Below are 25135 nucleotides of genomic sequence, written 5' to 3'. Positions count from 1 at the left end.
TTTTTTTAAGTCTTTCTCGGTAGTCGCGTATTTGACCTTTCGTCTTTTGGGGGGGGGGGGGGTGTTTCTTCTTCGACCACTCTTCCACATTAGACAACTGTTTGGTCCTTTCCTTTAGTACTACCCTACATCTAAATTTGAATTAACGTCTCTTTTCTTCTGATGCCATTCTGAAAATATAATTCTAACAATATATTGGTTATTACAAAATAAAATGGTGCAAAATACATTCACATAAAATCTTTTATGATGACGATACATACAGTAGCTGTGGTGTCCAATGTGATAATAACCTTTGTATAAATAATAATTTTGACACATTATAATACTGTACATACATTTGAATTTAGTTATTTTTCTACATTGTCGAAAATGTCTGAAAACATATCATGCATGAATATGCACTATTATGAATATAGTTTTATACTTTAAAAACAACATTTGTTCAGTGGGACAGCCAGTCGACAAATCGTGTCAAATTTCGACTCGGAGAGGGCGCCCTACTTTTCTAATTTAGTTCAAAATTGCTAAATTTTAGGGTGTTGGAAAAACACAATATTTGTAAATTTAGCTGATTATCGGAAAAATATTGTTAGTGAAATAAATTCATAAATGGTTTTAATATATTGTCATGTAAAATTAAATGTATTTGAACAAAACGATTATCTGTAATTTAACGGCAAAATCAACCAATGTCTTTTTTTCGAAATTGTACCCTAGAAAATCATTAAAATAAAATATTTAGAAAAATTGAACAGTCCTGAATTTAAAATCCCTGTTAGAAAAATTAATAATCTACAGAATACGATATTAAGATACAAAATTCGGTGGTTGGGATGCAGCTCCGACTATTCAAACTAAAGGTACCACTATTTGTTCCATCGAAAACTAGCGAAACCGCCATTTTGTAAACACATCGTCATCGTGTTTATGAATTTATTTATATCGAACGATATACGCGATGTTTATAATTGTCCGCGTATAAGAATTCATATAAATAAATACATTCCAATACAACGTATATAATTACTTGTTTATTTATCACAGTATACATTTTAGTTGAGGAATATTTATCATAACTATTATAATAGCTTTTATACGAGTCCGAGGCCTAGCCCTATTAGCGACCGATTGTTCCAGGAGCGGAAAGTTACTTAGTGACGTTGTGATCGGGCGCGTCGGGCCTAGCTAATATTAATAATATTACCTGAAATAAGCGACTAACAAGAACTGTTATATACTTGCTTACAATTGTTTTGTTATTGATGAACAAACAAGCAATTAGATTGAATAACAAATTATTTATTCATTTTTTTTGGGTAAAAACATGTACAAACTAGTACAGTATAATGCACTTGTCAATTGTATGACCCACTATACGACCCCCGGGAGAGGTGCGTCATTTGTCCGATGTGCGTCATACTTTTGAATACCATGACACACCCGTGCGTCAAAAAGGTGACTTACCTTTAGGTGACCATGACGCACCCATTTTGACGCACTGTGACCATGTTGTTTATGATATGGTGGGTGGTAAAGTGACGGACATTGACACACCTTGTTCATTGATGTGATGTACCATCTAGGTTTTTTGACGCACCCCTGCGTCAGTAATTATTTGTAAATGACGCACCCATGACGCACCTCTCCCGGGGGTCGTATAGTGAGTCATACAATTGACAAGTGCATAATATAAATTATAATAACTAGATGGCACGCTCGCTTCGCTCGCGTACCATCTAGGGGTGCTCACAGATGGTTCTCGAATACAGTAGAATCCACGGACGGGGACTTTTTTGGGACACTAAACAAAAACGGAAGTGTCCCCCTAATTGGGGTATTCAGAAATAGAGACAACAAAACCAATACTGGATTCCATAATGGACAATTAATTTATGTGGATTAAAGAAATGAGGGAGAAATGGAAAATTATGTACGGGAATTGGGCGGCACGTGGTGGTGGTGGTGATGGAACCGCAGTAATAAAGTTGATTGTATTTATATATTATAAGAACCAAACTAAATAAATAGACCTAGACATTCTGCGAAATGGAAATCGGAAATGCAAGCTCCTATTCAGTGAAAAATTAAACTGTAGTCTACCTAAATATTTAGGGCAAATCATCGGTTGTGGTGTTGAAATTCCTGTAAACATTTGGGTGAACCAAACTGGGTCGAATTTCTGTCATGAGTACTGATTTGTTGGCCTGTGATTTATGACGCCTAAGGGATCTATCTAGACTTATTTTTTAGAATAATGTACGTAACTGTCAGATACAATTGTCTTGTGTCGTATAAAAAATAAGTACTGTAATAGTTACTGAAGTTACTATTACAATCTCGTCAATGAAAACACGAAAATGTATATGCACTTACTTATGAAAACGTATACAGTATTATACTCAGTTATTGAAACAGTAGGTTTAAAAAAGTTTCGTTTGTCTGTAAAATGATGTAATCAAGCTGTTTACATGAGCCTTAATTTATAAGCACATCAATAATAAAATAGTTTATCTATCCTGTAATTGGCGAGATTATGGTCGCTGTTGAATGAAATAAAGCCAATCGGTATCATATTTGTACAGAAACGTTTTCGCGGCCGAAGGGTGTAACCTAAATTTGTTGTATTATCGTCAAGAACTAACTGTAACTAAACTTACATAGAAAGTAAGGTATCATAAATTTGGCCTTAGCACTCGGGGGAGTGGCTAAGATGAAGTCCGTGGGACTACTAAATATAAATTGTAATGAACCTCGAGGGACATAAATAGGAATATTTCATGTTTCATTATCAATGTATAATAAATGGAAACTGTTTACCGATTCAAATAATACAAATTGGTTTTTAACATTTTCCGAACCTGATATAAGAATTTATGTTTGCAATTTACGGTATACATTTTGTACCATGTTTGGAAAACACCCTTAAGGGTCTTTCACACCTGTTCCGGCACGGTTCCGGTCCGGCGCCGGAAAATCCAATCGAACGCCAATGTTTCGTTTTCACGCGGCTACGCACATATCGATTGGCGCATAGCCGCGTGAAAACGAAACATTGATGTTCGATTCGCCGGACCGGAACCGTGCCGGAACAGGTGTGAAACACCCTTTATGCGGGCTTCTGGTTTAACATAAACGCATAAACGTCAACATTATATTAGACTGTATGAATTACGGCTACACTGACAATAAACTGCCGGAAAAAAGTTATAATAGGCAAATAGTGAGTGAGCAATTAATGACATTGAGTATGGTCGGCAGTGGAGGATTCATTCCTCGATCCCAAAAGATGGTGGAAACGACTGTGTATCTTGGCAGGAACCATATCTGAATAAAGTATAATAATAAAAATATTATTCATGCAAGAAAGCAACAAAGGTCAAGTCGTTTTAGAAAAGGGCATTTTCCGTTTAATTTCATAAATAAGACAGCATTAAAAGGTGTTTTCACACACACACCCACACACCCGCACACAAACATATCTGTAGGCCTAAGTATTGTTGATTTCGTAGTTACTGAAAACTATAAGGGGCACGAAGCAATGATAAGGAATAGTGTAGTAAAAACTTACATACTTTTTTTGAGTGTCATCTTGATATTTCAGCATTTATGTGTGCGTAGTTAAGATATCAACTGGTTCATGTGCCGATGTATACCCTGGAGTTGCAGAGTCAATGTAACGATCCTTGTACAGGTAGTTGGTAGGGAGTAGGCCTATAATTGAAATATTTCCTTGAAGACAATGTTTGAAACATGGTGACTATTAGTTGCGTTGGGATTGTAGATTATAATGTCATCAGGGTTTCCAACTCTACTCAATGAAACATACAATTGGCCGTGCGTAAAAAATTGTTGATCAAGAAATATGCCAACTTTGCTAAGTGTTTGTCCTTGGCTTTTGTTAGACGTGATACCGAAACATACTCTGATAGGGAATTGTTTTCTGGTTAAAGTAAATGGTAATGTTGGATCATCAGGGGCTAATTTGAATCTAGGTATGATTAAGTCATTTCCTTTGTGTGGTCCTGTTGCAATTGCAGCATGGATGACTCTATCTAGCATAGTTTTAACAATATATCTCGCCCCATTGCAATGGCCATTGCTAGGATCAATATTTCTTAGTAGCATAATAGGAATGCCAGGCTTTAGTTGTAGTTCATGTGGAGGAAGGCTTGGTAGATGAAGGCCATTGAGAAATTCGGTAGGGTATTGATGTTGTATATCCTCGTCCACAGAATCGTAGCTTAAGTATGTTTTTGTTTGGCCGGGGAACAAATGTATTAAACATTCATTGACTTGTGTGACAGTTTCATTTGTTGGACAAAGAATGGCCTTTGAACAAATCGTGTCGTTAGTTTGAGTTTTGTTGATTATTTCAGGATATACTTCCAAGCAGAAATCGTTTAGTGTTTTGGCATTTGAAAAGAAATGGTGAGGTAACTGGATGGTGTCGTCAGCTATATATGGATGGACGCCTTCCCCTACAGAAAGAAGTAGATGTGCAAATTGCGTCAAGAGGTGTTTGGTTCCAGGAGAATTGGCTACCCTGAGATTATCGGATAGTTTGAGTTGATGTATGTTGTTCCAGAGGTGTGATGACTTTAATGTAGATTGGAGTATTTCAGGTTTACCTCCTTTTGGAATAACTGGGAGAATTTGTCGCCAATCACCGGCTAAGAGAATGGTGATTCCACCGAAGGGTTGATCAGATTTCCGTATGTCTCTTAGTGATCGGTCTAATGCCTCAAACACGTATTTGTGTGCCATGGTGACTTCGTCAATGACAATAAGTGAAGTGTTTTTTATTAGAGCAGCAGTATGCGATTGTATAGGAATGTTGCATGTGGAATCTTCACTTAATTTTAGTGGTACCTTAAATCGAGAATGAATTGTTCTACCGTTGGGTAGAAGTGTAGCAGCTATACCACTTGTAGCCACAGCAAGTGCAATAAGACCTTGTCGTCGTATTTCTGCTAAGAGGAGGTTGATTGTGAACGTTTTTCCAGTTCCACCAGGTGCGTCTAGATGAAATATTTTGCCCTCATGTTTGATAGTGGATGAAAGAACGGAATGGAATACGACCTGTTGTTGTTTGTTTAGACGCGGTAAGTGTGTCTGGACGTAGTCGTTTAGTTGTGCTATGTCGTACATAGTTTCCTCACGAATTATTTGTGGTGTAGTAGGTGTGTTGTTTACAATTAGTGGGATTGGTAGGTTGAAATCTCCTAACGATGCACCGCCTCTTTGTAGGGCTTGATCAATTTGCAATAGTGCCGCATTGACGTGAGCTTGCGTTGCTTCAATGACATTGTCGCGCCTCTGGAAATCTTCAGTCAGTAACTGTTTGTGTCGAGTAAAGAAGTCATTGGGATTGTGAGGGCCAATGTAAAGTAAAATGGTGGCAAACACTTGACGGATGTTGTCACCGAAATGTAGAGAAGCGGTTTCTTCCATTGCCCTGTCTATTTCGCTGTCATCTTCATATAAGCCTAATGCAACGCATGCAGCGTGATTGGTCTCATATGTTATTCCATCAACTGTTCGAATGTTTGTAAAGCTCGTTGGGCTGGGCACATGAATAAGTAGGATACGAAGGAAGTAAAGTTCTCTCTGGTGAGGATTGAGATTGATGACGGGTAATCTTCCAATGGTATCACTTATTTGGTCTGGGTTGTTTCTTCTGGAGTTATGACGTTTGCGTGGTTTCCATTGTTTGTTGGAATATGTGTATTTGCTGAGAACATTTGGATATGTTAGGTTTGATAAATCATCTTTGTGCGAATTCAGATTAAAAAAAGCAGTCAGCATTGTTGTTTCTGCCTTGTTGAGTGCGTCGTTGATTCCATCAGGAGCATTAGGATCAATATATCCAATTTGGTCATTTTCTAAATGAATTGGCAATCGTTTTACAGATGGATGTCGTCGTGTGAGCGGAAATTCATAGAGTCTCCACAAAGCCTCTGATGCACTAATATATCTAGCATTAGCGAATGATTCAATTTCATCGTATGCCATTTCTCCAGACGGTAATTTCACCATGACTCTGTCGCTGCCCTTTGTAATATATTTGTATATGTATTTGACGGCTTTGATAGTTGTTAATATTTCCACGTTGATATGTGCATTGTACTTTAGCATAAGCATTGGGTTATATGGTACCACGAATGAGTTATCAACTGTATAAGAGCGTTGTTTTCTCTTAACGTTAGTAATGTGACCTCCTTCTTCTGGTGATCTTCTGCGATATAATGCACCTGTTTGTGGAGTCATTGTGGTATTACATCTAAAAGGTTTAGAAAAGTTTTTATCGCACTTGAATACGTTTTTGTCCATTTTCGTACAGGGAGAGTACGGGGCGACATTTCCACATGGGCCATGGATCATACATGTGGTTATTATGTTATGTAGGCATGGATTTTCATCAAGATTGGGGATTTCAGCGGAAACAATTTTGTCTATATCGGCAGGGCTCCTCGGTTTATCTTCTTTAGCCAATATTGCTACGATATGGACGTGAGGTAAACCTCTTTTTTGAAATTCTGTCATTAGAGTATAAGCAACAATGTTACCAAGAAGGTCAAATTTTAAAATGTCATCTAGGAGAAATTGAAGCCGATTACTGAACGCCCGGTTACAGATGTCGGGTCTGTCTCCGGGTTTTTCACCATAATGAATAGAGTCGGTAATTTCTTGCCACTTAGGATTGCATGTGAAAGTGATGAAATAATCAGGTTTGCCGTATGTACGTATTAAAGCCATGGCATCTTGGTATTGTTGAGCATACCATCGAGGTGAACCGTAAATGGTTGGAGGAAGGACGACGACTCTACCTATGTTAGTAACTTCGTCTTGAGCATCGACCGCGTCTAAAAGGCACTTGTATTTTTCTGCCCTGAGATGTTTTTGATTCATTCTTACCCATCGAAGTCGCTGCCGTTCGGCTTTACTGAATGCATCTACAGCATATTGTTGCATTAGCCGCCGACTTTTGGAAATGATGTTGAGGTTATCTTTCCGCGTTTGGAGACGGTAACAATAGAAGTTTGTAGGTGACATCCTCTTGTTATTGATAAGTTGTAGGTTATCGTGGTAGCCGTCATCGCCCTGTGGGAACATGATAATATAATGTAGGGGATCATATGAGCGGTGCGTATCATGTATGCGCCGTATGCCACCCCCTCTCATGTAGATTATGACATCTGTAGAGTTGCAGGTATCGTTGAGTTCTAAAACTGCTATCTCGTTTGATTGTGGTAGATTGTATTTCCGGTTGTGTTCTGTATTTGGTTTTGTTTTGGTCGACAACACCAGTTTCTTATTGCATAGACTCGGTAAGTCTAAGACGGTTTTCATACTTTGAATGTATGGATTATGTAAATGTAGTGTATCTTGCAGGCGTTTAAGTGTGTACTTGTCGAGATTTGTGTTGGAATTGTTGCATCTTTGCTGTGCTTTTTGATCCTCTGAACCATCGTAAAAATAAATTTGGGCAAATGTTGGAGTCGTGTTTGTATCAGGAAGCATGGAACCGATGAAGTGATAAACTTTTCCGTGTACCTTAACTGTTGGCGAATATCCTGGTACGCGTTCCTCCTTGACTCCAATAGACGCAAGTGCCATAGCATTATTGTAAGTTCTGATATTGTTTAGAAATGATTCTTGGCCATATAGTTCTTTAATGTAGCCAGGAATGTCTTTCAATTGAGGTAATTGAATTTTGCCTCGTTTACAACAGAAACCGATTTTTTCTCGTGCAAATCTATATGCAAAGCAATGACGGCAGACATCATCTTCAACAAAAAGACCCTTTGGTTGGAATTCTGTGACATGATTAGGGATTATGTTCTCGTTGAAATTGTATGCAATTTGAGTGATACCATGCCTTGTTTTACCGTAGTTTATTTGAGGCGAGTAGTTTATAGAAGATATTGAATGTCTGGCGCTTGTTGTTTGCGATCTTTCAAAGCGTGTTAAACGTCTGGCATCTGTTGATTCGCGTAATGATGCAGTCTCCTTATTTACACTGAAATGAAATCAATATTACTGATGTTATAAAAGAGTATGTAAACGTTGGTGGTGTGAAAAGAACGGACATTCTACCACCTTTCAAGGGGATGTGGACAAATATTATCATCATTTATTTTCTGTTAACGACAAACCCGAACACTGTTTTGACAACCAGGACCAAAATACCATACTGCGAAATACAAATAATTCTTTTGGTGTAATCGATATTATTATGGTAAGCACCAGGCGGGTCTCTGAAGAGTTGATCAGTATAGTATACATTTTATCGTCGCGTGACGTGATCCACCATCGGCTATCTGTACGATACGCGGACATCGTCATTTGTAGCTAGTGGTAATAAACTAACTGCAGTGAAGCAAGTAGAATGTGAAATACAGATGTCCTGTCAGTAAACGGTAATTTAGTTTTGAACGGCGGCCGTTTTGTCACTGTAGGAGACATGTATTTCACTTTCGGTCAAAGCTAATAAACAGAAACAAACATCATTATTTATTTATTTCTTTTTTTATTTCTTTTTTTCTTTTGAACATGAAATAATGCGTCTTAAGGTTAACGCAGACTTAGTACGAATAGGCCTAGAATAGACGTATTTACAGTTTTTCGAGTTTAATTCTCCTCCTTGTCGTCATCTTCCTAGTTTTGCGAGATTTCTTGGGTGTTGCTCTCTTTTCCATTCGTTCCAGAGATTCCAAAAATGGAACATCATTATCTTCACTGTCGGTGGCAGTAAAGAATTCAAGTTCAACATCTCGTCTCGGACTTTCTTTTGGTTTGCAGTCTGCAGCAATAGGAGTAGATACTTTTGTAGGTGTCGCAACAAATGACATGTGAAATGCGTGCTTTTGATTTTCGGCCTTCAGTTGACGGACTTGTCTCTGAAGGTTGAGAATCTCAGCGGTTTGTGCAGTTATTAGCGCAACACAATCGTTCAGCGTATTGTCCACTTGAATCCCAAGTTGCACAGCATGCTGACGCATCACAGGCGGAGCGTTTTCTACAAACAATGCCTTGAAGGACTTGGTACATTGTATTTTCATAATCAGTTCGTCCGCCATGTCTGTGGATAAAAATAAGCAAATGTACAGATTAATTTGTGTGTGTACAAACTAAAACTAATGTAATTGTAATGAATGAGTATGAACCTGATTACGGAATGTTATTAATATTTACTATTATTTCACATTATTTTATTATTCACCGCTGTATTATTACTGATTTATTTTTAATACAACCACTAAGTTACTGCATTGTTTATATAGGCCTTGACTGTAATATGCACTAAAAATACACATCACATACTTTTAGTAATGTAATTGGTGCTCAAGTTTTCTGAACGTGATGTAGGCTACTTATTGTATGTTGTGGTGTGATCCTAACCTCTGTCGCTAATAAAAGTAGGATATCCTTCAATGATATAGTCATGGATATCTCAGGCTGTACAGTTTAGGTCAGTGTAAACCAACATTAACATTGAGTAAAGTAGGACAAACGTACCTGTTAAAATGTTGGATGTTGGCGATGGAAACTTATCTTCTGTAGCTCAAGCTTACACAGGAAAGGTTTAGCAATGTAACAATTGAAACACTTGAACGCTGACTAATTTGGAATACATATACTTTTTGAAAGATACCACTTTTGGATACAACCAAGTGACGTGATTTGATTGGCCTGTAATATATTTTGAAATGAATTATCCATCATTTTGTTGAAGGTATGTGACAATGTCCAGTCTTGGTTTACTGAAGAAACCTGTCGCCAACGTCGACCACTGATAAATATGTTGCCAGCCTAATTTTGACATATTTATTAATGCGTATATAACACACGCAAATTTCGAAATAAACACAGTGAACAAAATGTAATGATGATCGAAATAGGCCTGGATGTGAGCTGTTTTTAGAAACTTTATTAGACCCATTTCCAAAGACTTATGTTGTGTTATGTTCGCCGTGGCATGATTGTGACCTCTTGAAGAAAAATAGTGAATGAAATCGGTAAATGGTTACCATGTGGACATTCAATGCAAAACAAATATAGGAAATAAATATCTAGCAACAATAATCAGTCTGTTGTCTTATTAGAGAAACGTTTTATCTCGTGGGATATTCATTATTTTCGCGTAGCACAACACACTGTGAATCATTAGGTTTTTATCACTATACGAAGATACTGCCATCGTTATAGCCTACAATTCCTTGTTGCTTTGTTTTTTTCTCTTTTGTTTGTTTGGTTTTTTTTTTATAAAGGAAAGTGTATTATAAAGCAGGTCGAAGATCAACGAACAGACATAGGCCTGACCTTGATATCATAATTGTGTGCCGATACTCGCCGTGGGATTTGAGTTAGGAAAATAGTGAGACGATGATTTATTGCGCGGAATCTTTCGAACGAAATTGTCCAAAACAATAACCAATTCAACAATTATATGTAAATATAGTAATAGACTATACCATTAACCTGAATAAATAACATCATGAAGTGTAATAATGTTTTCTTTAATAGGGCCTACACATTATGGGATGCAACAGTGGGTAACTTCTAGTGAAAAACTGGTATTCATGAGTTTGAGTTAATTGTAATAAGGTAGAATTGTATACCGTAGTGAATGTCCATGGTGGATAAGGTTTGTCATCATCGTCATTATCATGAATAATGTGCGATAAGGCCTAAATAGTAAAAAATAGCAGGCATATAAATGACAGGTATCCTGAGCTATACCGCCATTAGCTGCTGTATTTTATTCCGCGTGTCATTGATTGTAATTGTTCGCGTTTTGTTACTTTTTTACTGCAGTTAATGTATTACTATGATTTTATTGCAACACCAGTTGTTGCCCTTACGTATGTTAATTATAATATAGATTACATAGAAATCATCGTTATCATGGATATTTATTTGTATAAGCAACTCTACACAAATAGGCATATTTATGATTAGCATATCCGCTTTCTAAATAATACGGTACAATGCATTATTATATTGGATCATGCACCTATTAAAATTAATTTATAGGTCCATGATTGGATATAAACTATACCTGATATGTTTTTATCCTGTATAAATATGTTTTAAAGAAAAGAAAAAAAAATCCACTTACCATTTTCGGTGATTGCGTCTTTGTTTTTGGTAGTTGGTGTAAAACCTAGCCGAGTTTTTCTTTGTCTTTGGCATCGTACATCAGAAAAATCACAGCAACAATATGAACGTAAACGATGGAAATACAATATAATAATTTAACTTGAATGATGAGTAAATTAATTAATAGGTTTAATAATGACTGTGAGCAAAACCCGTTATTGAGAATGAGTTTGATAGAAGTTGAATGTCTTCCGTTGTTCCTTGGTTTATAGTAATACTGTATTCATGGCTATTCCCATCTTTACTTTCTGACATATTTATTAAAAATGTATTGATTTAAATGAATAGGTTTAGGTGGTTTTTTGGGTTATCTGTCATTACTGTCGCCCACAAAGAGCACGATCGTAGTTAGACCAACCAACGTAAATTATTGTAAAACTCACGTATGCCTATCAATCACTTCGGAACAATATTAGAAAATGTAGGCTCGCGTACCATCTAGGTCGTGCCCACAGATGGTTCTCGAATACACGTCAGTAATTTCAGCGTAACAAAACTGGCGATTTCAAATGTACGTACCGCAGGACTATAATACATTGTCGTTTACAGAAACGAATAAAAAGACACGATGATTTATGTAGTCAACTAAAATTAGCACCTTCCGAAGGAGAAACTTATCACACAATGAGTCCAAATTTTTGATTTGATGACTCATTTAAAGAAACCCAATTTGTGTTTCTATGTAACATTAGGGTTGAGGGATGGGAAAGCGGATAGGTACAAAGAGGAACAATTTTTAAATATATTCTTTATCCACTGAGTAATGAAATATTTTGTTCATGTTTTATAGGCCTATAAATAATATACCTCTAAATACAGTAGGCCTAAAACATTTGCGATTTAATACTTTGTTAAAACTGTCACTGTCATAATCGATTGAAATATTAAAGTACATGTCACGATACACCACTACGACGTTTATATTTTTGGTAATTATTAATTAATACAAACGTTGAGAAGGAACTGTCAGTATAAAGTTTATTTGTATATCTAACAGTAGAGCCTATCCACAGTCTCAGTAATAAAGTTTATTTGTATATATTTTTATATTACATCTAACAGTACGAACATTCACAGTAAGAAATGTTCGATTCAAATGAAAAATAGTTAATAGGTATTTACAGTATTGTCAAAGTATTGCAAGTTTATTCTCAAAGGGCCCATATATTTACCTACCGTATGTGTTAAACCAAGGGCTCATAAATTTACCTACAGTACTTGTGTTAAACCAAACTCTGGCAGACTGAGAGATTGGGATGTTCCATTCATCGTAAATCAATACATTTGTATAATCGTATATTAAATCTATCAAAATAGTATTTTTTTTAAGAAAATCGGCCTGTCTTCAACATTATGATGGTGTACTCTAGCTGTTCAACCGGTTTTCAGCTATTAAAAACAATTATCGTAGGAGGAGATAGGAAAATGCGAAGCCTCCTCGCTATGTAACATTAGGGTTGAGGGATGGGAAAGCGGATAGGTACAAAGAGGAACAATTTTTAAATATATTCTTTATCCACTGAGTAACGAAATATTTTGTTCATGTTTTATAGGCCTATAAATAATATACCTCTAAATACAGTAGGCCTAAAACATTTGCGATTTAATACTTTGTTAAAACTGTCACTGTCATAATCGATTGAAATATTAAAGTACATGTCACGATACACCACTACGACGTTTATATTTTTGAGAATTATTAATTAATACAAACGTTGAGAAGGAACTGTCAGTATAAAGTTTATTTGTATATCTAACAGTAGAGCCTATCCACAGTCTCAGTAATAAAGTTTATTTGTATATATTTTATATTACATCTAACAGTACGAACATTCACAGTAAGAAATGTTCGATTCAAATGAAAAATAGGTAATAGGTATTAATTAATACAAACGTTGAGAAGGAAACTGTCAGTATAAAGTTTATTTGTATATCTAACAGTAGAGCCTATCCACAGTCTCAGTAATAAAGTTTATTTGTATATATTTTTATATTACATCTAACAGTACGAACATTCACAGTAAGAAATGTTCGATTCAAATGAAAAATAGTTAATAGGTATTTACAGTATTGTCAAAGTATTGCAAGTTTATTCTCAAAGGGCCCATATATTTACCTACCACTATTTTCTAAATTCTAAAAACTAACAAAATAAAAATACACAAAACTTACATGCAATGAAGTGCGTAGAAGTTATTTACAACGTAACAGTTGAAATAACGTAACAGAGGGACACGAAAAGTCTCTACCGCTGTAACTCGAAATTAGCGCGGATCCCAGCGATGATTTTTTCGCCGAGACTTTAGTTCGCCTGCTTCTTGAATCACGTGACCTTCAACTTTAAAAATAGCTCTCGCGGCGTTCACCACCGATGGTCTATGAATAACTACGTAACGAATATACGAGACACGAAATGTTGTAAAAAAATAGTTTTTCGTCTGTAACGGACTAAATAAAATCGCCATTTTGTAGAACATTGTGTAAGGTAAATTTCAGTGATCTGTTGTGTTGAATGTAATTCGATTTTCGTCATTATAGTGTTATTTCTTGTGTCTGTTCAATAATAAAGATCGTACTAACAACGTAACAAAGTGAGACACGAAATGTTACGTTGTGATGCTGGACGTCGTGGACCGTTGTGTAGAAAACAAAAAATCGTGGGAAATTGTAATTAGCTTATAATTTAACGTTGCGTTGTACTCTATTATGATGATAAATAAATAAAAAATAAATATTGCTGTAGCATATTTTTTAAACGCTGATATGTCAGTGTATTTTAATGTCACACATATTTTAATCAAATGAGCTAGACACCACGATATTTTTGTTTAAAAAATCGGGGTTTTTTTGCAATTTTTTTTTTCAACATGTAATAGTATTAACTCATACCATTCTTCTATCATATGAAAAAATTATTTTTTAAATAACTATTACCAATTTAGAGTAAACAGCAAACTAACTATCACCAATACTAAAATACCCACTGGCCCTTAATTTATGGAAACACCCAATTCATCTAAATCCTCTGCAACATACATATATATTTGTAATTCAACATTTTGTTTTAAATAATTAAATTATAGTTTGGGTATGACAATGTCGGTAGGTACCGGTGTCATCTTTTTATCCACTTCACTCTCAGTTTGAAGTCACAAAGACAAAGAACTCTGCATCATCAACGATTCCTGAAAGTGTCAGAAAAAATAATAAATATTATTTAAAAAAAATGTTAATGTCTGGTTGTATATATAATTATAATATTATATGATGACATAAAAGTAAGGCAAACGGAAGCTGTATTTTATTAATTAAATTACAGTATTTATTTACTATTATTATTTATATAATCTAGGCCTACTAGTACTAGTAGCCTGCTAGGCATCTATTGAGCCTAATAAATCAAATAATAAATGAAAAATAAAATAATAATATTAATACTGATTGAAAAAAAGTATTTTTTTTGCGGGGATCAGATCACCAGGCTAGGCCGGCCAGGACCAATGATACTCGTAATCAGTACAACTTAACGACTATCGGATCAGCATCAACACAGTACAACACACGTCTCGCTATCGCCTATACTGACACACGTGTCTCGCGTTGCCGAAACCACGCTCACAGCTAGAAAATGTACCTACCTTTCGAGGCCTGAGAATACACCAACAAATTTTGAACAGGATAGAAATATATCATACTCGATTAAACTAATATTATTCTTGATAAAACAATTGATTATAATTTTTTTAATTTGTTGGGATGCACCTCCGACTATTCAGAAAATGGACAACAAAACAGTAGTCAAATCGTACCACATTTATAAATTTCACGAGTCCCGACTTCAGTCGCCGAATGTATTGTATTAGCTTCGGTTTCTTTGAAGGAAACCGATTGGTTATTCAATAATACTTATTAGGAAATGCTTTTACCATAATAGGTAATGTTGGGCGGTTCTTAAATATTCATGAGAGCTTAAAACTTATTTGCTAGGCGACGAAAAATCGTGGTTTCAGTTTTCAACGATAGGTGGCGCTTCAAAATCGTCAATGCGGAAGTAAGTCGATTTTACACGATTTAACGGTCAAAACGCGAAGTGGCTTTCCCACTGTGTTACGAGGACTACAGACGTCAACCATGTGTCAACCATTATAATGTAGCCTTAAACAAATTAAATCAGACTATCATTGTTTACAGTGTCCCAAAAATTGAGGTATTTGGGTACAGATATGAGATAGAAGGTCATCTAATGTGCCTATTTCAACGACGTTTGCAATTCTGCCACCTTCATTGTGGTAGTATGCTGCCCCCTGCATTGTAATTCAGCTCTGCAAGTACTGTATGGTCAGTCGCATAACAAAAGTCAGTCGCATTACCATTTTTGAAGCCCAGTATACCAAATATTTTTAACATAGTTTTTAATTTTTTACTTGAATTACATTTGGTATTAAAAGTAGAAGCACATTTAGAGATGCCATAAAATAATCACTGGATTTTACTTGTTACGACCCAAAACTGTACGTAAAAGTCAGTCGCATTACACCCACCTTTTAGGTAAATGATCGACTCAATATAATATTATTAAAAAACATACAACATGAAATTCTTTTTAAAGACAAGACTTTGTACTAATAATATAGTAAACAGGTGATTTTTTTAATTTTTTACTTTAAATAAATAAATAGCTATAGTTTTTTTTTGTTACTTTTATATATTATTAGGTATACCTTGAAAGTAGATTTAAATTTGTAACACCAATTTTTTTTAGTTTTGTCCATGTTTGCTTGTAAATGGCCAAAAAACAGAAACGAATAAAAAGCACAAACTGTATTGCACTGTAGTCATGATACTGGATATTGAAATAAACTGCTTTTACTGTATTGCAAGTTTTTTTTTCTGTATCAATCCTTATTATTACTGGCCTTTAGTGACTACCATCACAGGTACGCAATCACCAAACCCTACTGCAATCTGATGTAGCCTCCGGTAGTGAATTGCATGCACAACCATTAGATCCCACAAAATACATTCACAGACCAACAGACATGTCTACCTTGCATTGTTTATCTTTATTTTTTATTTATTTATTTATTCAAGATCCAACAGTGTAAAGAAAAACACCAAAACAGGATCGCCATAAAATATACATCAGATTTATATGAACAAGGAACAAACAGATTTATGTCTGCCCCCTGCATTGTAATTCAGCTCTGCAAGTACTGTATGGTCAGTCGCATAACAAAAGTCAGTCGCATTACCATTTTTGAAGCCCAGTATACCAAATATTTTTAACATAGTTTTTAATTTTTTACTTGAATTACATTTGGTATTAAAAGTAGAAGCACATTTATAGATGCCATAAAATAATCACTGGATTTTACTTGTTACGACCCAAAACTGTACGTAAAAGTCAGTCGCATTACACCCACCTTTTAGGTAAATGATCGACTCAATATAATATTATTAAAAAACATACAACATGAAATTCTTTTTAAAGACAAGACTTTGTACTAATAATATAGTAAACAGGTGATTTTTTTAATTTTTTACTTTAAATAAATAAATAGCTATAGTTTTTTTTTGTTACTTTTATATATTATTAGGTATACCTTGAAAGTAGATTTAAATTTGTAACACCAATTTTTTTTAGTTTTGTCCATGTTTGCTTGTAAATGGCCAAAAAACAGAAACGAATAAAAAGCACAAACTGTATTGCACTGTAGTCATGATACTGGATATTGAAATAAACTGCTTTTACTGTATTGCAAGTTTTTTTTTCTGTATCAATCCTTATTATTACTGGCCTTTAGTGACTACCATCACAGGTACGCAATCACCAAACCCTACTGCAATCTGATGTAGCCTCCGGTAGTGAATTGCATGCACAACCATTAGATCCCACAAAATACATTCACAGACCAACAGACATGTCTACCTTGCATTGTTTATCTTTATTTTTTATTTATTTATTTATTCAAGATCCAACAGTGTAAAGAAAAACACCAAAACAGGATCGCCATAAAATATACATCAGATTTATATGAACAAGGAACAAACAGATTTATATCTGTTTACTGTTTTCTCTACTTGTTACAACAAACTATTTTTGATGTACTTGTTTGATTCTCTGTGGGTAAATTGCCTTGAATTTTCTGTTAGGTGCCTTAATGTCAGTACATTGTTTACATTATTATTCTCTGTTGGTAGTAATGTTCAAGTCTTGTCGTTAGAAAGTAAAAAAACAACTGAGCAAAATTGAATGCTTTCATTCTTATGAAGATTTTATCCTGTAGGATACATCGCTAATACGCAAACAGTATTTGTGTCATGCCTCTTGCAAATCCTGCCTGTAGTACACAGCCCACGAATCCTTGGTTTTATGTACACATTAATAATATGACCAACACACAGGATGTCGTTTTATACCAGCATCATTCACTGTATTATCATATTGGTTTTATAGTTCCTCAACAATATTACTATAAAACATGATTTTCATAAGATTGGGAATTTATGTTGTCTTGTCTTCTTTGCTGACGCGATGATGCGCATTCCATATGTAACACCAGCAATGCTTGTAATACATTAAAAATGCTCAATATCAATACAGGATCTGGGTACCCACCTTCCCAAACTTGTACACATGTGTTGTTGAAATGCCCGGCACTTCAACTCTTCTGGTTTCATTTTCTTTGTGTTTCCTGATATTATTACCTTACAGAGTAATTTTGTACTGTCCGAAAATGTTTTTATAATAGTATTTGATTCTGCAAGTCATGACTAGTGGATACAAGTCATTGCTGTATACCGGATCCTTCACTAACATAATAAAAGCAGCATTAATGTATTCATTTACCCTGCTGACAGCTTCATCTTCACTAAAATTATTGGAGGGTCGGTTGATGCCTGATAATACAGAAAAGAAATATTATTAAGCATATAACAGTTTTAATAAATGATGAGAATGCATTTAATATACTACAGATGAAAGGTTCAAATTAAAATGTTATCATTCACTCAAAATTATTAAAAAAAATCCTTACTCTTTTTCCTTGATTGGTTTGTTGACACTTCCTTCTTCTGATGGGTTGCACTAGTAGTAGTTGGATGTAGGCCTACACTAACATCCATACCTAAATAGCATAGTAACATTTAAAATTAACTCATGTTGTCTTATAATAATGGAAAAATAATAATTTATCTAAAAAATACAGACTCCTGTGTAAGTACCTACTAATGGTTTGAGGTCTTGACATCTAATTGAGGGCGCATCATGAGTTAGCAACATAGATCTAGCCTAGAGAGGGCGACCAAATTCAGAATTATCGTTGTTACAATCAACCCGGAGGTGTAGACGGCCTAGAGGCTAGATAAAATCTAGAGTGGGCCAGGGCAGGCTAGGCCTAGGCCCTAGAGGCCTCCTTAAAGAGAAGAGGCCTAGCTGAACTTAAATGCAATGCCTAGTTTTAGCCTAGCATACCATTTTCCTGGGCTTCATGTTCGCTGGCTTACTACAATTCCTCGAGAATTCCGGGTTCCAATTTGTCGAGTGTGGTACATTCTTCTGCTGTACAACGTGTTTCCGTGTGTATTTGATTGACAACGAGTCTCGCTTGATGACACGTCACAGGAAAGCAATGGATATGCGCATGCTCAAATCTGACAAGCGACAGATCAACGGCAATTAAGAGCCAATTGTCTGTAAAAATCAAAGATTTGGTGGCAGATGTAAAAAAATGGATTTCTCTCAAATTTTTACCATGAATAGACATTTCAATAAAAAGCATATCTATAACATTCATTTTAATTTTTAGCCTCCGTTGCCATGACAACGGTCAATTATCCAAATGTTGATGTTTTTGCCATTTTTCACAGATTTTATGTATTGAGTTCCATTTAATGTAGAAAAAAAATAAATTACAAAATGGAGTTTGGTTGATACCATTATTTTAAAAAGGGGTGTTTTTAAACAATATTTTTTTTATAAAAGTATACCTCATAAACGTACCTATAACTTCCAAAGTGGTGTTTTTAAATCAATGAGGTTTTTTAATTTGATAGTCAATAGGTTTTTCAACAATAATCACAAAAAAAACACTGGGGTAAATTTCGTACATAGGTTTTGTGTTGCCAGGAAAATACGAAAAATACAAAAAATATAACAAAATATCAACAAACAAAACACTGAAACACAATTTAAATATGGCTAATCCAATAATAAAATGTATATGTGGCTTGTCATAATGCTACTAGAGTCATACGAATAGTTTAGATAAAATAGGAGAATGTGTTGCCAGGTTTATTTCAATTAATTGCCAGAAAAACAGTATTTTGCATTGAAATATTTAGTTGATGGAAAATAATGTTAAACTTGGAAATAATTGCGTCAATGGTTTTTATAAATTTTTAAATCTATTTTGTGTAAAGAGATACAGAAAGACCTCCCAAAAAATCTGACCTTGTAAATAGGTCATTTGAGGTCAAAAGGGGTCAGAATGCAAAACAGGACTGGTCCCCACTTTACTACAATTATTAATGTTTGATCTAAATTTACAAGATAGTTCAAAACAATTCTCAACAATTTTCATATTTTACCTATAGTGTTACCTTAGCAACCATTTCTATGTGTAACTAAGGAAAGTAATTTTTTTTTTAACGAAAAAAATGGCGTTTTTATAAATACAAAGAATTGATTGCATTGTAATTTTTCTCAATTTTACTTCTACTGCATTCCATTAATGACAAACTTGACCTTGTAAATTCATTCATTTTGAGGTCAACATTTTACCATAGTAACTGTTTCTATGCGAAAATTTCAAAAAAATAAGGGGTTTTTCATTTTTTCTACATAGTTTTACATTTCTACTTTTTGCCAAATTTACTTTAAATACTGAATCCTAATAATCTCAGAAAGAAAGTCTTGACGAATCTGAATAAAGGTAAAAAAATGACCTTTAGTGTTATCTTAAACCTGTTTACGTAACTAATGATATTTAAAAAAATAAATTAAATAGTGAGTTTTAATGAAAAAAAAACAAATTTTACATATTGAGGTCAAATGACATCAACATTTTACCTATATAGTGTATTGTAGCAACTGTTTCTATACGTAACTAAGTACAATATTTTTAATATGGGGTTTCATGACTACAAACAATTGATTACATAGCTTTACTACCTTTTCCCAAATTTACTTATCTACTGAATCCAAGAAAACGTCTGACCTTGTGAAAGGGTCATTTTTGTTGGGTCAAGTTATGTCAAAATGTATTATTTATGTTATCTTAGAACCTGTTTCTATGCATAACTAAGGATAATTGTTTTTTTAAATACAGTTGAACCTCCCGTAAGTGGCCACCCTCGGGACCTGGAAAAGTGGCCGCTTACGGGCGGTGACCCCTTACGAGAGGTTCTGCCGATAAAGGGCCAAAATCACGTATTATGGCTATATACGATATTCTTAACGAAACGAGCCTCTCAATTTAGTCGAAAGTGGTGGTGGATGGGCATGTGGGATCTGCTTAGGTTAGCAAATAAAAGAAGTAAACAAATGAAAGAGGAGCTTCAAAATAAGAGATGAGTAATCAATCAACGATCTGATAATTTATTCAAATTTCCAGAGGATATAACCTATAAAATGACATTAAAACTGGGAATTAGAGAATCTATAATTAAAAATTAATTTTTTTTCTCACAACACAACTAGAATTATATAAAACAATTTCCACAAATCCGTAGTCATGAAGACTATTACGGTTGACAGTATGCCTCTACATGTGAAGGGTTTCTCCTTGGATACCAGTTTATATTAAATTTAAAACAGTCTCTTCTTAGGTCCCACGATATACCCACTTTTGTTTGTGTTTGAAGATTAGAAAGGTCAATAGTGTAGGTAAAAACGCTTCCATATTTAAGGCTCGGGCTCAGTAATATTGACCAATAGTTTTATAACTGTAACATCTATATTTATTTCTCTGTTATTTTCGTCACACAATGTCCAAAAAAATGAATGATCTCAACTGGAATCGTGGTTGTAATCTACATTACAGGTTTTATTTTCAAATTTCAGTGTAAACGATTATAAAGCCAACAACATTATATTTCGATGAATATGAAACTAGAAAATACTGTATGAATCAAACAAAAACATGTATGATAACTTTTATATTGTTACATTCAATAGTACATATATACTTATAATACAGTAGTTTATATTTATTACAATCATATAATGAAACGAGTCACTATACTCTAGTAGCTAGATCAACTTTCGTATGCACTTTGAGGTCCAGAGAATTTGACTTCAGAAATTGGTTTAGGGTGGTCAAACAATCATTTTTGGCTTGGTTACACATTTTGAAAATGTGGCGAAAGGTCAAAAGGTCAGGGTGAAAGGTCATAAGACCAAACACCAATATGTCCTTAAATCTCAACAACCATTGGTCACAGCGAAGTAATTTTGGTCTCAAATTGATCAGAAGGTATACATTTATATTCAGTCTAATGGGACATTTTAGTCAAAAATGACCGGAAATGCCATTTCTGACCTTTGACCCACACCTCAGGGCATGTATGTATCTCCATAACTACTGATCGTAGACACTTAATTTTGGTCTTAAATTGTTTGAAATAAATATTTATTATTTGTAGCACATTTTTACAAAAAAATTGTTCAGAAGGCATGCTTTCATATTCAATCTAATGGGACATTTTAGTCAAAAATTATCAGAAATGCCATTTCTGACCTTTGACCCACATATCATGGCATCTTCATATCTCTGTAAGTACTGGTCGTAGAAACTTAAATTTGGTATCAAATTGTTCGAAATATACATATTTACATTCATTGTAATAGAAAATGTGGTTAAAAGATGAACAGAAATACTATTACTAATGTTTCAAACAAAAAACATATCTCTACATAACTTATCTTTAGACAGTAATGTTATGCAATAACTGCAGATACTTTAAATTGTTTCAATTTCAAGTACTAGTTATTGCTGTCCCCAAGAACATTTTGATAGAAACGTCAAGCTCAACAGTTCTTTTCAGAATGCTAGAAGTAACTAGCCATGTGTATCCGATTAAACTCCCCGGGCATTTATTGTTCAAAGGGCAGGGGAGGCATCTTTATTTGTGGTATAATATGGTAATATGTATAATCAAATAAATACCACCTAGATGTAAAAAAAAATACAGCACAATTAATATCAAAAAGTGAAAAAAATGCTTGGTAAATTGTAGATTATGGTAGTTAATGTAATGTGTTGTGATACAATTATTGTGTAAATGCATGGCGGGCGTATTCCACATGGTGTTCTAAGAGGGAATGGTGCCGTTTATTTGAGAGATTCGTATTCTTCTTTATGCTTTTTAACGAAATGTTTCTGTCTTTTAGAATAAAAGTGACACTGTCATAGATAACATTAAATGGATCTTCTCTTCCAGGTGCCAGTATAATGATATAAAACAATGAAATATCATTATCCTGACACAATTGCACTCATAATGGATCTTCATTCTATCATCTGTTTGTTTGTGACTACAATTTGACAATCTTTTGCATATTTTTAAATGCCAATACATAGCTTCATTACTATTGTACAATATGTCCAGCTTTCCTGAAAACACCCTTGTGTACTGTAGTACAGTGTTGTAGTATGATTTTATCATGATAACTTCTGATGCTTTTATTGTCAATGAATTCAGTACCTAAAACATGTCAAAGTTTCTAGTGGTATTGATAATAAATCTCCAGAAACATATATTGTTTTATTATCTACACTGGGAACAGACGTGTATAATATACACCGACAAAACTTATACATATTATGTATACGTTTTGTCGGTAACATTCAAAAATATTATGCAACAGTGTTACGGAATAATGACAATGAATTGGTCTATTATAGTTGTCTGTGATACCTTTTATTACATGATTGTACTTGCAACAGGATAGAATGAGGTTTAATCCAGTTATTATTCTTATTATATTAATTTTTTTTTTTTATCTGGGGTGTATTTATTTGATTATACATGTTACCATTATTACACCCAAACAAAATAAACGCCTTCCATGAATAACTAAATGCCCGGACCTTTTATTCGGGTAACTATAGTAAGTTACTTCTAGCATTCTTAACTGTTGAGCTCGAGTATTTATTCGAATTAACACCCGCTTTGAATAAAAGCCTCCATTCCCTCCAATAGATCATCATGTGGAATAAACGCTCCGCCACATGCATTTACAAAATAATTGTATCACAACACATTTCATTAATTACCATAATCTACAATTACCAAGCATTTTGACATAATGTTATCATTTTTTATATTAATTGTGCTGTATTTTTTACATCTAGGTGGTATTTATTTGAATATACATGTTACCATATTATACCCCAAATAAAGATGCCTCCCCTCCCCCTAAAAACCCTTTTGAACAATAAATGCCCGGGGCGTTTAATCGGATACACATGGCAAGTTACTTCTAGCATTCTGAAAAGAACTGTTGAGCTTGACGTTTATATCAAAATGTTCTCGTGGACAGCAATAAAAACTAGTAGGCCTACTTGAAATTGAAACAATTTAAAGTATCATATTGCATAACATTACTGTCTAATGATAAGTTGTGTAGAGATATGTTTTTTGTTTGAAACATTAGTAATAGTATTTTCTGTTCATCTTTTAACCACATTTTCTATTACAATGAATGTAAATATGTATATTTCGAACAATTTGATACCAAATTTAAGTTTCTACGACCAGTACTTACAGAGATATGAAGATGCCCTGGTATGTGGGTCAAAGGTCAGAAATGGCATTTCTGATAATTTTTTACTAAAATGCCCCATTAGACGGAATATAAATGCATGCCTTCTGAACATTTTGAGACCAAAATTGACTTGCTGCGACCAGTGGTTGCCGAGATACAAGTACCTTTATTTATTTGTTTATATAACCCTTGACCCTGACCCTTTGACCTTTTGTAACATTTTTCAAAATGTTTTTCAAATAACAAAATATATATTTCGAACAATTTAAAACCAAATTCAAGTGTCTACGACCAGTAGTTACGGAGATAAATACATGCCCTGGGTTGTGGGTCAAAGGTCAGAAATGGCATTTCCGGTCATTTTAAACTAAAATGTCCCATTAGACTGAATATAAATGTATACCTTCTGATCAATTTGAGACCAAAATTACTTCGCTGTGACCAGTGGTTGTTGAGATTTAAGGACATATTGGTGTTTGGTCTTATGACCTTTCACCCTGACCTTTTGACCTTTCGCCACATTTTCAAAATGTGTAACCAAGCCAAAAATGATTGTTTGACCACCCTAAACCAATTTCTGAAGTCAAATTCTCTGGACCTCAAAGTGCATACGAAAGTTGATCTAGCTACTAGAGTACTAATCAAAGTTAAATCAGTACCAAAAATTACTTGTAATTCGTCATAAAAATAATAAATTAAAAACAACATTTGTAACTTTCAAGAATAAACTTAAAGTGGTATTTTAGATCATTGCCATCACTTTTGTAGGATAACAATATGTTTCATTAAATCATCTGTTTTATTTAATATTAAAATGAATGTGTAAATGGGTCAGTCAAATAAGTTATAATGCTAGTGTAAATACTATTATTTTGGTTATTATTACTAGAGGGTTTGCTCGCGCACCCTCCAGTGGGTGTACACGAATGGTTTTCGGAAATGTGGCCTCTGGAAACTATATGCATGTGAGATTTGTACTGAAATAGGTCTGGTAAGATGTGAAATGTATGCCAATATGAGTGTGTCCCTGTCAGAAATGATGAACACTTGACAGCAATTGGTGGTCATAAGAACGTAAAGGGAAAAAATATACCCAACAGAATTGATAATTTGTAAAAATGTATACAATTTGGTTACTCCTGTAATGATGTAAACACTTTGCAACAATTGGTACTAATCATAAGAACGTAGGATGCAAAT

General features: G+C 34.4%; 2 long non-coding RNA genes across 3 annotated transcripts in view; one reads left to right on the top strand and one right to left on the bottom strand.

Moving 5' to 3' along the window:
* Positions 1–25135, top strand: part of LOC140063636 (uncharacterized) — a 478535-nt gene that overhangs the window by 43763 nt on the left and 409637 nt on the right. The gene's annotated exons all lie outside the window — the stretch shown is intronic.
* On the bottom strand, positions 16872–18789 carry LOC140048751 (uncharacterized). Its single transcript, XR_011845137.1, has 3 exons — positions 18641–18789; positions 18204–18293; positions 16872–18066 (listed from the first exon to the last, which is right to left on the bottom strand). It is a non-coding gene; the product is annotated as an uncharacterized lncRNA (long non-coding RNA).

This window comes from Antedon mediterranea, chromosome 1 (assembly GCF_964355755.1).
Source record: "Antedon mediterranea chromosome 1, ecAntMedi1.1, whole genome shotgun sequence".
Classification (NCBI taxonomy): Eukaryota; Metazoa; Echinodermata; class Crinoidea; order Comatulida; family Antedonidae; genus Antedon; species Antedon mediterranea.
The sequence above is the reverse complement of the archived record's forward strand: the minus strand, read 5'-3'. Positions and strand labels throughout refer to the sequence as shown.